The sequence below is a fragment of the Acomys minous genome (genome assembly GCF_964271855.1).
Source record: "Acomys minous genome assembly, chromosome: 1".
Lineage (NCBI taxonomy): Eukaryota > Metazoa > Chordata > Mammalia > Rodentia > Muridae > Acomys > Acomys minous.
In genome coordinates, this window is record NC_140483.1 from 176509488 (window position 1) to 176525110 (window position 15623).

General features: G+C 45.1%; 1 protein-coding gene across 6 annotated transcripts in view; it reads left to right on the forward strand.

Moving 5' to 3' along the window:
• Positions 1-1459: 1459 nt before the first annotated feature.
• Positions 1460-15623, forward strand: part of DENND4C (DENN domain containing 4C) — a 104691-nt gene continuing 90527 nt past the window's right edge. For 2 of the 6 annotated variants that reach the window (XM_084794643.1, XM_084794644.1), the window contains exon 1: positions 1460-1840. The gene's annotated coding sequence lies outside the window, so the exon portion shown is untranslated. Of the gene's footprint in view, positions 1841-5071; positions 5173-13870; positions 13967-15623 lie in introns of all 6 variants that reach the window. The other 4 variants (XM_084794639.1, XM_084794642.1, XM_084794640.1 and 1 more) reach the window with 3 other exon arrangements.

The following is a 15623-nucleotide window of genomic DNA, read 5'->3' on the forward strand; positions in this document are numbered from 1 at the left end:
AATAGCTGGCTCAGATGAAAAGTTAGACTTGCGAGTTCATTCTAGAAGACACTGGACAGGAAATGGAGATTACAACTTTAGGGTAAAACTTCAGGATGACAAAGACATTAAAAAAAAATTACAGGTTTTCTCAAATCTTGTAATCCGTATGGAAAAATTTGGCTTCTCCCTATTTTCTTTTTCTTTCTTTTTTAAGTAGGAAAAGGTTTTGGCATTTCTGATTGTGTTAGTGATATGATGACACACCATGGCCAAAAGCAAACTGAGGAGGAAAGTGTTTATTTGGCTCAAACTTTTTTTTTTTCGAGACAGGGTCTCTCTGTGTAGCTTTGGCTGTCCTGGACTCGCTTTGTAGACCAGGTTGGCCTCGAACTCACAGTGATCCGCCAGCCTCTGCCTCCCGAGTGCTGGGATTAACTTTTAAACAGCATACAAAGAAACAGGTTTCATTAAGGAATGATCACACGTCAGTCATTTTACGTTGTTCTCCTTCCGCGCTCCCCCCCCCCCCCCCCGCCGTCCTCTCAGTTGTAATTTCAATCAGCAGCGGGTCATTGGCCAATCCTTTTTTGCCAGGAGGATAAAAGTTGGCACCGAGTGGTGGCGCACTGCTTTAATTCCAGCCATGAAAGCTCTCCGAGTGTTTGAGGTCAGCTTGGTCTACAAATAGACTTACAGGACAGGCAGGACTAGATAGCAAGACCCCTGTCCCCGTCCCCACCCCCTGCCTCCGCCAAACGTCAGAAATATTTCTACCAAAATTGCATTACAGCGAAGACCTCAAAAGCTTACCCCTAGATCTACGCTATTTTTGGGAGGCAGCTTGGTACTGGTTATTAAAAAGAGTTCCAAGTTTGAAGTTTTCGAAATTTGGGCATAAGTAGAGAAAGCCAGCGCAACTAAAGTCTCTCCAGAGGCCTATGGCCGGCTTAGAGAAGGGCAGCCCTCCGGTGTCACTCGGACTTGGTCGTCACAGTTATAAGTGGGATTTCAGCTTCTACTAAAGGGGAACTGCAGGTCTCGCTGGCTCTCTGTTCACTGACCTTGAACTATTCAGTGTCACTTTCCCAGTCTTTGATAGCCGGAGCCTGGAGAGGCAGCAGTCACCTGCTCCAGGCCACCGCAAAAATATAAATAAAATAAAGCAATTTACAGGAAGGCTGCAAGTAGCGCCTGGAGCGCTAGCTGTCTCTAGCTTCGGGGTTCACGAGGCCAGCGTCAGGATTTCTAAGAGCGCGCCCCGAGGTCGGCTAGGAAGGGAACCTCTGCAAGGAGGGAGGGGTGTAGGGGACGGAAACCCGGCTCAAGCAGCTCAAGAGCTCGCGGGGCGGGGCACAAGTGCAGAGGAGTGGCCTGAGAGCGAGGCTCTGTAGGAGTCCCGGGGCGTGGGTCAACCTCTGGGCGGAGCCCGACCACAGGGGCGTGGCTCCAGAGGGGGCGGGTCCGACCTCTGGCTCCTCCCCCTTTCCACCGCCCCCGCAGAAGGAAAGGGAGAGGGAAGGAGGGAGGGAAAGTGGTGTCTGTGGAAAGGGGCGGGAGGAAGGGAAGGCAAAAAAGAAAAGGGAACAGAAACATGGCGGTCTGCGGTCCGGACTGTCTCGCCACGGGCAGCGCCTAGACGTCGGTCCTCCCGCAGCGCCCGCGACCCGCGAGCCCCACGGCTGGCAGTTGCCCTCTGCAGGCGGTGCCTCGGGGGGGACCCGGGCCGCGAGGAGGCGCAGGCGCAGAGGGGCCGCGGGAGTCCCGGCCCTGCGAGCGGAGGGTGCCCAGGCCGCGTAGCCAGCGCCTTCTCACCCGGGGAAGCCGCGGTGTCCGACAGTCGCCGACTGGGCCGGCGCAGGTGAGTTCGCGCCGCCGCCGCCGCCGCCGCCAGGCCGCGCAGGTAGCGCGCGGGACGGAGTCGGAGGGAGGGCAGCGGCGGGCTGGCCTAGTCTCTGGGCGGGCAGGAGGTCCCCGGAGCCTACGGGGCTGTCGTGCGATGAGGCTGCGGCCGCTGGGCCTCGTGAGGATCGCCTCGGTGCAGGGCCAGGGCCTGGCCTCTGCCGCCCGGGTGGGGCGGGAGCGGGACTCCCCGAGCCCTGCCTGGCTGGACCGGTAGCGGGGTGCTGAGCGGAGGCGGCTGGGCTGGAGCGGAGGCATAGGGGGACGCTGCGGAGGTGGAGGCACCCTGGGCGCAGGCAGGTGCCGCAGGTGAATCCAGGACATTTCCTCCTCTGCAGGACGGTGGCCGGTGTTTAGGGTTGCTTTGTTGGGGATAACTTAGAGGAAGGCTCCGTTCAGCTCCGGGAGTGACTAATCGCAAATCAAACCAACTTATGAGCCCCTAGTCCTGACTCTTGTAAGAGCCGTAACTTTAAAGCATTGGAGATGCTGTCATGTCTTCCCTCTAAATTCGCCCCCCCCCGCCCCCCTTTTTTGTGCTTCGTAGGCCGTTTCCCTCCCGAAGAATTCTCTGGAGAGGACAAATAAGGAATGACCCAGTTTTAAAAATGCCCCCCTCCCTTTCTTCCCTCACATTTTGTTGGTTTCACACGGGAAAATGTAGGGCAGTTACCGTAGTTACTTGAGCAAATGTGAGGGAAGGTGTCAATTCCCCGGTACTGAAAGCTCACTGAACTTGCTGTGCAATTGGGTCTAGAGAGGTTGTCCTGCAGCTTAACTGCGCGCAAACTCGCGTTAAGATGGTCTCACCCTCCCTTTAGTCCTAGGAATAGGTCTCCCTTTCCATCCCCCTGCCTCCAAGAAGTAAGATAGAGAAGATCCTTAGGTGTAATGCGCTGTTGCCGAGTTTTCAGTAAATATTTGATTTGAGGTAATCATGTATATTAAACTATCTCAAATCTAGAACGCTTTATGTGACTTTTCTGTAAAAAAAAAAAAGAATTGCAAAAGGAAACCTTTTACAAAATATCTGTCATTATAACCATAAAAAGCCGCTATACTATATCTGTTCTCCATATTAATGTTAAAAAGTTGGCAAACTGCCTTCTTGAGGTACGACAGGGAAATCTGAAATCTCAGAAATAAACGTAGATTTGTGCTCATGAACATGATCTGACTCTTATTGGATTGCTTTGAATCGTTTTTTTTTTTTTTTTTTGTTTTAGTTAGTGGCAAAAGGTTTTCTGCTATTCAATCCACTCCCTATCAGATGGTGACGCCTTTGAATAAGTAATGGATTAAGGGGTCTTAACGTCCTTATTACCAGTTTTAGTGAAATGATCCCCTGTCTTTTGATTTTGGGCTGATAGTACCTTGCCTGGAGTATAATTGTTTGGTTATTTGAATAATAGAAAAGATGTTTCAGAAATGTTGATGTTTTGTATTTTAGTATTCACTCCTGTGTAATTTGTAAATGAGTGCATTCTGTGGGGAATAAATACAGCATTTTGTAGTGTAAACTTGAGCTTGTAGCTGAAGAAATTGGTGGAAAAGTTGTGGGTGGAGACTGTTCTTAAAAGCAAATGTTTTAAATTACAAGGAACTGCCTTGTCGTGTAGGCTGCAACAATTCCTGGTGCCAGCTTTGGATAGTTATTTGGGCAGGAAATCTTTCTAAGGAAACACGTTTAAGCATCTGTCTTAAAAGGCAGTTTGAAGGATTTTGCCTGGTAAATAATGACAAGGCACCTTAGCTTTTGGTATATCTGCCCGTTAAGACTAAAGCATCTCATATTTTCATTGGTATTCCCTGCCAAGACAAATACCACATTGGCTTGCTGCTCACTTTGAAAGTTATGTTTTCGCCTTGTTCTTGCATCTTAAGTACAAATTGTAAAGTGAAAAAGAAAGCAGCTGAGTCAGTGGCAGGTTGTCACTCATGTGACTGCTCTGATTTGAGAACAGAGTGTCTGCTATACTTTGTAGTAGAACATCCTTGCAGGAGGATGAACACAAGTCCTCACAATGCACGGACTATAAAATGTGACCTTTCTTAGGACCATGCGGTACAAACTGTACCTTCTTTCAGATCCTCAGTTTCATAGAGTTGTAGCAATGGGACGCCGTTTCTTTAGTAGTGTAACTTTGGGAAGCCAGGTGTGGTGTTGCCAGCCTGTAATATCCCCCAGGACTCGGAAGGTGGAGGCAGGATGACCGAGTGTGAGGCCAGCCTCACTGCTCAGCATTTCATGCCAGCTTGGGCTAAGCGGCAAGACCATGTTTAGACGAAATGAAACAGCACCAAAAAGAGAGTTGGAAAGCAGGGAAGGAATGCCGTGTCTTACAGCTTAGTAAAAGAGGCCCTTCAGCATCATGGTGTAAGGAACTCCTAACTTAGATACTTCATTATTTTTGAAATTTACAATAGAATTTGTGGGAAGAAGGCCTTGAATTTTCTTTTCTTTTTTCTTTTTCTTTTTTTTTTCTTTCTTTTTTTCTTTTTGGTTTTTCGAGACAGGGTTTCTCTGTGTAGCCTTGGCTGTTCTAGACTCTCTTTGTAGATCAGGCTGGCTTTGAACTCACAGCGATCCTCCTGCCTCTGCCTCCAGAGTGCTGGGATTAAATGCGTGTGCCACCACGCCCGCTTGCTTTTTTTTTTTTTTTTTTGGGTTGGAATTTCTATAATCCTCCTGCTTTTGCCTCAGTGTGGGGAATAAGGGCATGCATGAAACATCATGCCCAGTCTGAAAACTCCTTTTTAAAAAAAACACCACAAAGTCTTGCTGTATAGTTTAGATACGCTTGGAACTTGCTGTGTAAACCAATGTGGCCTCAACTTGCTGTTGTCTTCCTGCCTGGGCCTCTTAAATGCTGGGGAGCGGTAACCTTGAACTTACTGCGCAGCTGAGGACCTCAAACTCTTCTGCCTCCTACTCCCGAGTGCAGGCCTGCGGGGCTTCATCACTGGTGTGCTCAGGGTTAGGTTTTATTCCAGTTGCTCTCAGAGTTCTTTTTTCTTTTTTCTTTTTTTCAAGCACAGTTATAGTGTTTGTTAAGAAAGCTGATCATGCGTCCTCCTTTCAAGTTGGATGATACTGCTGCTGCTTAGGCTATTGCTGTTGGGGGAATGCAGTATAATTCTCATGCCGAACTTCTGTGTGTTACTATGGTTTTTTTGTTTTTTTTTTTAGGTTGAACTCAGAGCCTTTTGTGTACTGAACAGTCCCTCTACCACCAAGTCACACCTCCAGCTCACATATGTTGTTTAGAAGTTTTAGTGGCCCTAAAATAGGTAACAATACACGGAATTAAATGGCTGGGCATGATGGCACATGCCTGTAATTCCTAGTCATTGGGAGGTGGCAACAGGAGCGTCAAGACTAGCCTGAGCTTCAGAGTGAGGTTGAGGCCAGCCTGGCTATTCAGGGTCCTGTCTCAGAAACAAAGTAAGGGCTGCTGAGATGGCTGAGCATCTAAGGTACTTGTCAAAAACCCTAATGACCTGGATTTGATCTCTAGGGCCCACATGGCAGGAGCAAAGTAACTCCTGTAGATCGTCTTTTGATTTTCATGCATGTGTTATACCACATGCATCGGCTCACATACACAAATAAGTAAATAATAATAATAAAAAAAATAGACAAAACCAAACCAAAACAAAACAAAAAACCAAACCCCAAATCCAGATACAACCAAAATCTGGGTTTGGTGTGTGCTGGTAAGCCTAGCACGTGCGAGGATTCTGAGTTGAAAGCGAGTCTGGGCTGTGAGACCCTGTCTCAAAAAAGCAGTAAGGAAAAGAAAAATAACAAGGGACGGGGAAATGGCAAAACATAGAAAAACTTTAGGGCACTAAAACTACATGTGAAACTATAATAGTAGATGTATGCACTATTCATTTGTTCAAAGCCATAGAATTATACCACCAAGAGGGACCCCTAATATAAACTAGAGACTCTAGGTGATGACAGTGTGTGAGTGCAGCAGATTCATCAATTACTAACATGGATAACTGTGAAGGCTGTTAACAGTGGAGGTGGCCGTGCACTCACTGGTGGGATTTTGTGGGGAACTGTAGTATGTATAGCCAGGCTAATAATCACAATTTAGCCTTGGATTTGAGATTCCTCCTGCCGCTGACTGCAGAGATTACAGGTGTGTGCCACCATGTTGCCTCTTGATTGTCTCCCCCCCTCCCCCGCTCTGGATTTCTCTCTGTTAAAATTGTTTATTTATTTATTGGTACCTGAGGAGGTAGAAAGGTTAGATTAGATCTCCTTGAACTGTAGTTGGGAACTGAAGGCTGCGGTGCTGGGAACTAAACTTGAGTCCTTTAGAAAAGTGGAAAGTGTTAACGGCTCTGCTGAGCCATCTCTCCAGCCTCTTTCTGTCACTTCCCCTTCCTGCCTCCTCATGGTTAAATTTGCTTTTCTTTTTGTTTTAAAAGATTTATTTTGTACTTGGGAGGCAGAGGCAGGTGGATCTCTGTGAGTTTGTGGCCGCCCAGGTCTACAGATCAAGTTCTTGGACAGCCAGAGAAACCCTGTCTTGGGGGGGGAAAAGGAAAACATTTTTATAATTTTTGGTCATGTGTATGTGTATGCCTGTGTGTAGGTATGTGTATGTGAAAGTAGGTGCCTGCAGGGCCAGAGGAGTGCCCCCCACCAGTCCTCAAATTCATGCACTAGCTGTCTTGCTCTGTTCTGCCCCCCAGGTGACGGAGTTATATGCCCAGTTGTGTTCAGTATATTCATCACTGTAATTCGTAATCTTTTTAACAAAGCTTGCCACTAAACTGTTTTACCCACTGAGCCATCCCCTTGTGTCCCTGTGCTGTGCTTTAAAGTACTCCTGGGGCTGGAGAAGTGGCTCAGCAGATCAGAACACTTGTTCTTGCAAGGGACCTGGGTTCAGTCCCCAGCACCCGCCATGGTGTTTTATGACCATCTGTAACTCCAGTTCCAGGAGACTGTCCTCTCTTTTGACTCTTGTGACCTCAGCAGGCAGTGGGAGTGTGTGTGGTACACATACATACAGACAGTAGGACACTCAGACACATACAATAAATACATTTTAAAAAATAGTTATGAACAAAAATCTCCATGCTGTTCCCTCTACACCCTTTTGTTCTTGATATTTGTTTATTGAATATGATTTTGCTACACATCCCAAGCTGGCCTGCAATTCACAGTGTGGCACTCATGGGCCTCAAACTCACACCTGGCCTCTTGAATGCCATGATTTGAGGTGTGTCCCACTAAGCAAATAGAAGCCTGAATGAATAAACCTGAAATGCTTTAGTAAGAGTGAAGCGAAGGAGTTTATAAGATCCTATTATAATTAACTGGATGTTACTTGGGTATTGGCTAATGGAACAAAACAGAAGGTAGATTTGTTTGTTTGTTTGTTTGTTTTTTGAGCCAGGGTTTCTCTGTGTAGCCTTGGCTGTCTTGGACTGGCTTTGTAGACCAGGCTGGCCTCGAACTCACAGGGATCCACCTGCCTCTGCCTCCCAAGTGCTGGGATTAAAGGTACCCAGCTTAGATTTTTTTTTTCTGCCTAAGATCTTGTCATTTTTAAAAAACGGGTGCTGTACATTGATTTTGGAGCCTGCCTTTACTTGGTGATCATGTACTTCAGCATTTAGCTAGATTTCCAGCTGTTACATAGGAAATTTTAATATACGGAAAGGTGAATTATTCCGAGGCTGGCGAGATAGTTCGGTGGATAAAGTTACTTGCCGCCAAGCCTGCCAACCTGAGTTTGAGCCCTGGCTCCCACTTGGTAGGAGGAGAGAACTTTTCCTGCAAAGCTGTCATCTGACGTCCTCGTGGATGCTGTGGCGTGCCTGTGCTTCCCCTCCACATGAAATAGATAAATGCTAAACATTTGTTTGAGAAAAGAATTATTCAGTAATTTAATCTTTCCATGATCAGTGAGATGACATGGTTGCACATTTTATTCTGTAGGCTATTGATAACACATGGTAACCATAAGGCATGTTTGAGGTGTGTGTGGCTCTTTACTTTTCAGGTGAATGATTTACTTAACTATGACCTTAGGCTTTCTTCTCTCCCATAAAATATTTCCCTTGTTACATGACAGTTCAATTTTTTTCTGAAAGAGTATTCTCATCTGTAGTCCCAGCATTAAAAAAAATTTTTTTTATTTTTATGTGTATGGGTCTTTTGCCTGAGTGTATATCCCGTGGACTGGCGTTACAGATGGTTGTGAGCTGCCATGTGAGTACTGGGACTCAAACCCAGGGTCTCTGGAAGAGCAGTTGGTGCTCTTAACTCTTAAACACAGAGCCTCTCTCCAGCCCTGTGCTTTCTTTCCTTTTTGAGACAGGGTCTTGCTCTATAGGCTAGACTGACCTTAAACTTGGGAAAAAACCTTCTGCCTTAGTCTTCAGACCTGGCTAGAAGAGTAAGTTTCAGTTATTTGGAGCCCCTCCTCCCCCACTGTGTAGTTGTGGCCTCGACCTTTCCTCTGGAGTGCTGAGATTTAAAGATAGGCATCACTAAGTCTGGCCCCTTTGTTTTTAGGTTTTTTGAGACAGGGTTTCTCTGTGTAACAGCCCTGGCTGTCCTAGCCTTGCTTAGTAGACCAGAGTGCCTCTGCCTGGGATTGATTAAAGGTGTGCACTACCATGCCTGGCTTGTCTGTTTTTTTATGTCATTATTTTAAAACTTTTTTATGTGCTTTTGTGTGTGTGTGTGTGTGTGTGTGTGTGTGTGTTTACACGTGTGAAGCACATGTATGTGTAGGCATGCATACAGGTGTGTGAGTAGGCACATGGAAGGCTGAGGTTGATGTCAGGGAATCTTCCTCGGTCTGTTTTCCACCTTTTTCTTTCCAGGAAGGATTAAACCATAAATTCACACCCGGCTCTTAGTATCTGGGTTACTCTGAGGATCCAGCCCATATCTGCCTTCCAAGGCTGGGATCACAGGAACGCTGCCCTGCCTACTCAGAATTTACATGGGCTCTTGGGCCAAGAACTGGAATAACCGAGCCATCCTGACTGTTTAAAACATTTGCGTGTGTGTTTACATGTTTGCCATGGTGCTTGTGTGGAGATCAGAGGACAGGTGGCAGGAATTTGTTCTCTCCTACCATGTGAGGCCTGGAGACCCAGGTTGTCAGGGTTAGTGATAAGTGCCTTTATCTACTGAGCCTTCACACTGACCCATCTGTTTTGGTTTTTGAGGCATGATTTTTTTTTTCTTTGTAGTCTAGACTAGCCTGGAGCTCCATATTTAGTCCCGGCCAGCCTTAACTAGAACTCTTCCTGCCTCAGCATTTTGAGTGCTGGAGTTCCAGCTGTAACGTTCAGTAGCTGTACTGTACCGTTTTCTCTTGCTCAGTGTTATTTGAATGAACAAAAGAAATAAAAAAGGAAAGACATGACTGCTCTAGGGTGTGGTGAGGAGAAAGAGCACGAGGCAGGGTCATCTGGGAGAGTCTAGAGTGGACGTGTCCCTAAACCATGTGAGGGAAGCGAGGAGGGGAAGGAAAAGAGGGGACCAGTTGCTGCACTAGGAGCCCCAAAAGAGAAGGGATAACCCAAATAGCTGCATAGTAAAGGGAAGGGAAGCCCAGCACCTGGGCCAGAGACAGTTAGCACTGGGGCAGGGTATGCCAGCCAGGAAGTAGTAAGTAGTAGGTAGGAGCTGAGGGCCGCCTGGTCTACTTTGGTATGTTAAATAGATTCCGCAGCCATTTGTCCCAGGTTTGAAACCTAACACCCTTAGTCTCCTTAACTCTTGCTTGAATCTGAATATATGATTATAAAATGATTATTTTCTATCATTTCTTCTCCCTGCCATATTAGTTGGCATTCTATTGTGAGAAGATTTCTGCCCTTACTTTTGTAGAACTACAATGGGCTGAAGGCTCAGAAACGTAATGTATTATAAGCCATTGCTACCATCTGTGTCTTTTGTGTGCTTTCAGTTTACTCCGGAGTCATATCCCCAGTTCCGGCCACACATTTTGATTCAGAGATCATCCACAGTTTGACCTATGGGAGACATTTTAACCCAGTCTCTGTGAATGTTGACAGGACCCCATTAATCTTTGTGGAGGTTTTTGTTTCCCTCAAGACAGGGTTTCTCTGTGTACCCTTGGCTGTCCTGGACTCAATTTATAGACCAGCCTGGCCTTGAACTCACAGAGATCCACTGCCTCTGCCTCCTGGAGTGCTGGGATTATAGGTACATGTCACAGGGCCTGGCTGACCCCATTAACACTCTGAGTATATCATGTATTTTCCTTGATTCATTTCAACCTTGCCATTTCTTTAAGGGGCCCTGCCCTGGGGCGTTACTGTAGCAGGTGGATTAGGTACTGTTTATTGGTTTTGGTGACACTGCATCTTGGTTTGTGGGGTTTTTTATCTGTGGGGTTTTTTGTTTTGTTTTTTCTTTTTTGTTTTTGTTTTTTCTTCTGAGATAGGGTTTCTCTTTGTAATTTTGGCTGTCCAGGAACTCACCCTGGAGACCAGGCTCCCCTTGAATGCAGAGAGCCTCCTGCCTCTGCCACCCAAGTGCTGGGATTAAAGAAGTGTTCCACCACCATCCGGCTTTGGGTGTGTTTTTAAGCAATCAGAACAAAGAGGGACACACATATAAATTTAAAATTTCTTATGTGTATCTGCCTGTGGCTGTGTACATATAAGGTACCCACAGAGGCTGGAGAGATGTTGGATCCCTGGAGCTGGAGTTACAGGTGATTGTGACGCTCCCCATGTGGGACCCGGGAATTGGACTCAGTTCTCTGGAAGAGCAGCAAACACTCTTAACCTGCTGAGCCATCTCTAGCACAGCAGTTCTCAACCTTCCTAATGCTGCAGCTCTTCTACAGTTTTCATCTTGTGGTGACCCCAACCATAACATTATTTTTGCTACTTCATAACTGTAATTTTGCTACTGTTATAAACCATAATGTAAATGTCTGTGTTTTCCAGTGGTCTTAGATGACTTCTGTGAAAGGGACATTCAACCTCCCCCCATCACACACACACACACACACACACACACACACACACACACACACACACACACGTTGCAGCCCACAGCTTGAGAACGACTTCTCTAGCACCTATTATTTATTATGAGACAGGATCTCATTTTTCCCAGGTCGGCCACTACATCTCCAACTCTCCTCTCTTTTTCTCTCTAGTGCTGGGATCATAGGCATAGGCTCATGCCCGGCTCTGTGGAACATCTTTATTTTGAACAGGAACCTCCTGTCTGTTAGCAGTCCTTCTGCATTTCTCTTGAGTCCCTGCTGCTTGTGTGCTAATCATCCACTGCTGTTTCTATAGCTGCTCTTCTGAGCTTTGCTGAAGTGGAACTGCACTGCACGTGGTTGGTTGTGTCTAGCTTCTTCCACTTAGTGCACTGTTTTCAAGAGTGGTTTTTGTGGAAGCATGTGTTGGCACTTCATTCCTGTTTATTGATGAATGACACCCTTTTTTTTTTTTGAGACAGGATTTCTCTGTGTAGCCTTGGCTGTCCTAGACTTGCTTTTTAGACCATGCCTGCCTCCAACTCACAGAGATTCACCTGCCTCTAACTCCCAAGTGCTGGAATGACACCCATTGTATAAATATGTAGTACTACATTTTGTCTGTTAAGCAATTGATGGACAGTGTGGGCAGTTTTTATTGCTGCTGTCAATATTGTCCACATGCATATATAATAAATTAATAAAATTTATATGTATTTAAATTTTTAGGGCAGGGAAATTGACTCAGTTGTTCAGGTGTTTATTGTGCAAGCAAAAGTACCTGATTTCCAGCACCCACATTAAAAAGCCAGTATGTCACATTGTGATCCCAGCATCCCAGCACTGAGCAGGTAAAGACAGGAGGGTCCCTGGGGTCTTGCTGGCCAGTCTACTGAATTGGTGAGCTCTAGGTTCAGTGACACACCTTACCTAAAAAATAAGGCAGAAAAGCAATTGAGAAAGACACCCAAGATCCATGTCTGGTCTTCACAGCATGTGTTCACATACTCGGGGGCATTCCCTTTTCCCTCAATAAAAAATGAAGAAAATAAAATTATGTTTTCTAGTGATGCAGTAGACTAAACTCAGGACTTCTCCCAAGCTAGGAAAGTTCTCTCTCACTGTGATATATCCTCAACCTTACAGTTTCTGAATAATTTTAGATTTATAGGAAAGTTGAAAAGATAGTATGAATTTCTGTTTTTCTCTCCTAATGTTTTATGTTACTAGCTGATGTTGGTCACTCACAGCTCAGCTTTCATCACTCATGAGGCTGAGGCAGAAGGATTGCCATGGTTTCCATTCCAGACTGGGCCACATAGTGAGTGGTGAAGTGAGTCCCTGTCTCAAAAAACGTAACTCTGTAATTGTCCCAGTAATGAGATGCACATCAATACAGTGACATTAACCAAAGTCCAGACTTCAGTTTTACAGGAATACATATTTACTTGTTTTTCCTTAAAATTTTTATTTTTTTTAGCATATATTACTTATTCATAATAATATGTTTAATTATGACATCCTCATGCATGTATAGAGTGTATTTTAATCCTATTCACCTCCATTATTTTCTCATTCCCTTACTATTCCCCTGATACCCTATTTCTTCCTAACTAGCCCTGCATCTGCTCTTTTTAATGACCTAATGAGTTTAATTAGGGTTGTTTACAGGATCATAGGCAACAGGTTATTTATAGAAACAACATTGCAGAAAATGTCTCTCTAATATGTGTTAACTGTCTATAGCTCCCCGTGGAGGGGGAGGGGAATGAGCATGGCATGGGGGAGGGGGGAATCTTGAAACACAGGATGTTGGCAGATCCAGCCTTGATCAGGAAATCACATCTGCTAAGGCTTAAGGTCAGGTTATACCTGGGTAACAACCTTCCACACATTCATCCCTAACTTTGCCTTGTAGTTTCTTTCTACCCTCTCTTTGCTGATGTTCCCTGCACTGTGGAGCAGGTGGTATAGATGGCCTGTTTATGAAATGCCTGAGCATTCATCAGTTGCTTAGTTTCTGTTTGCTTGGATTTCCTGAGACGACCTTGCTGCTTAACTCAGGCTGGCCTGGACTTAGAAGTGCTTCTGCGTCAGCTTCCTGAGTGCTGGGATTACAGGCAGGGCTAGTAGCACCACATCTGCTTTAATATGCTTTTTCTGTTCAAAGACTCATTTAAGGCATGAAATTGCCTTAGCCTGTACATGCTAAAGTTGTGTATTCACACTGATGCTTCCCCCCCCCACACACACACAGGGTTTCTCTGTGTAGCCGTGGCTATCCTGGACTTGCTTTGTAGACCCTACTGGCCTCCAACTCACAGCAATCCACCTGCCTCTGCCTCCTAAGTGCAGGGACTAAAGGCGTGCGCCACCATGCCCGGCTCACACTGATGCTTTTAATTTCATTCTAGTACACTTAATCTTGTCTTCGTGTTCTCCAAATTTGTATACTTTTACTTAACAGCTAGAACTCTGACTTCCAGAAATTGTTCATTCATAGAATAGGTACAGAATAATCTCAAAATTGTTACACCACGAGAACCCTTCTAAAAACAAAACAAAGGTCAACATTGCCTCTTTAGTTCTTAATGTCAAGGAAGTGTGGTTAAATGCTGCCGGGGTTCATTCATTTTTAACAAATCAACACATAGCTGGGCTTAGTGCGCACGCCTTTGATCCTTGCATTTGGGAGGCAGAGGCAGGTGGATCCCTGTGAATTCTAGGCCAGCTTGGTCTACAAAGTGAGTCCAGGACAGCCAAGGCTACACAGAGAAACCCTGTCTTGAAAAGCCAATAAACATACATACATACATACATACATACATACATACATACGTATGCAAATGAAAAATTTCTCAAATATGTTGGGATAGGTTATGCTATCCGTTCTACATAGAGGCCCATTGGCTCCTGAATCTTAGTGGTGAAGCTAATGGCCTTCTCTTCTACTCCTTTCCCGTTGCCTTGATGAGGTCTCCTGCAGCTCAGGTTGGCCCCAGAACCTTCCATGAGACTGGCCATGAAGTCGTCAGCTTTCTGCTGCTACCTCCTAAATTCTAGGATTACAGGTATGGCCAGTCTAGCCCTGGTTGGCTTTTTGTCACTCCTACTCTCACCCCCTTTCTTTGAAATAAGGTTTCACTCAGTGGTCCTGGCCAGCTTAGAACTCACTGTGTTGATCAAGCCAGCCTCAAGCTCCTGGGGTGGTTCTGCCTTTGCCTCCACCCTGCCTCTGTCCGGCACTCTAGCTCTTTTGAGACCTTCTTCTGTAGCCTTGGCTGAAGTGGCTGAAACTCATTACCTAGCCCAGGCCTGGAACTTGCTTTACTCCTCCTGTTTTAACCCTCTATGTGCTGGGTTAAGTACTTTTAGGCATTTGTGTTCGCAACCTCTCTTTACATCACTCCTGAAAACTTTGAGCCACAGACACAACAATTGAGAATGTCATTGCTCTGTCAACTGAGAAGTGTCTTCCGTTTTATAGTTCTTTGACGTAGGAGGCATAAGTGATGGTGATAGAGCTGTCTGAAGAAAACCACTAAGCCCTGTTTTACATTGCCAATAACTGATAAAATGCTACTTTCCTTGACTAAAAAAATTATCATTCATTTTGCATGGTGTGGGAACATGCAGATAAATTCTGAAAATTTTATAACAATGAGAAGAATTGTGTGGATGAGATTTAGCTATGTAAGTTTAATAGTGTTTGGTTTACATTGATGAGTTTTTTTGGGTGCCAGGTGTTGTGGCACACTCCTTTAATCCCAGCACTCAGGAGGCAGAGGTAGGCAGATCTCTGAGTTTGGGGCCAGCCTGGTCTACAGAGGAAGTTCTAGGATAGCCAAGGCTACACAGAGAAACTCTGTCTTGGAAAAGACAAAAACAAAACAAACAAAAACAAACAAAAAAATACTGTCAACAAAATAATTTATTGGAATGTATGCTAGTCAGTAAGTAGTATGAGATTAAATTCTGAAAGATTATCTTTGTTATTTTATTTATTTATTTTTTGCTTCAAAGAGCTTGTCTTAGTCAGGGTTTCATTGTTGTGAAGAGACACCATGACCAAGATAAGATAACTCTTACAAAGAAAACATTTAATTTGGGTCTGGCTTGTACTTTCAGAGGTTTAGTTCATTATCATGGTGGTGGGAGGCATGGAGACATGCAGGCAGACATGGGGCTGGAGGAGAGTTCTACATCTTGAAGGGAAGGCAGCCAGGAGGAGGCTCTGATTCCACCATGGGTGGAGCTTGAACATAGGCCACCTCAGAGCCTACCCCCACAGTGACACACTTCCTTCAACAAGGCCACACCTACTCCTATAAGGCCACACCTCCTAATAGGGCCATTTAAATGCTTGAGTCTATGGGGGCCAAACCTATTCAAACCACCATAGAGTTGCACAGTGTTTAGAGTAAAAGGAGTCATTGAACACTATTTGTGGGAATGTAGATTGGTACAAACATGCAAAATTAGAGAGATGACCCAAAAATTATATTTAAAAACAGAACCACTGTATTACCTGGCAATCAAAACTTCTAGTTATCTAGCTAGAGTAAAATTGCTATCTTGAGGTGACACCTGCACCCCCAAGCTCATTTCATCATTAAGATAGCAGCAGGGTATAGAGACAACTTAGTGTCCTTAAGCACATGAATGAATAAAAAATGTGAGGTACACATACATAGAGAAATAGTGTTTAGCCATAAAGTAGATGTAGTG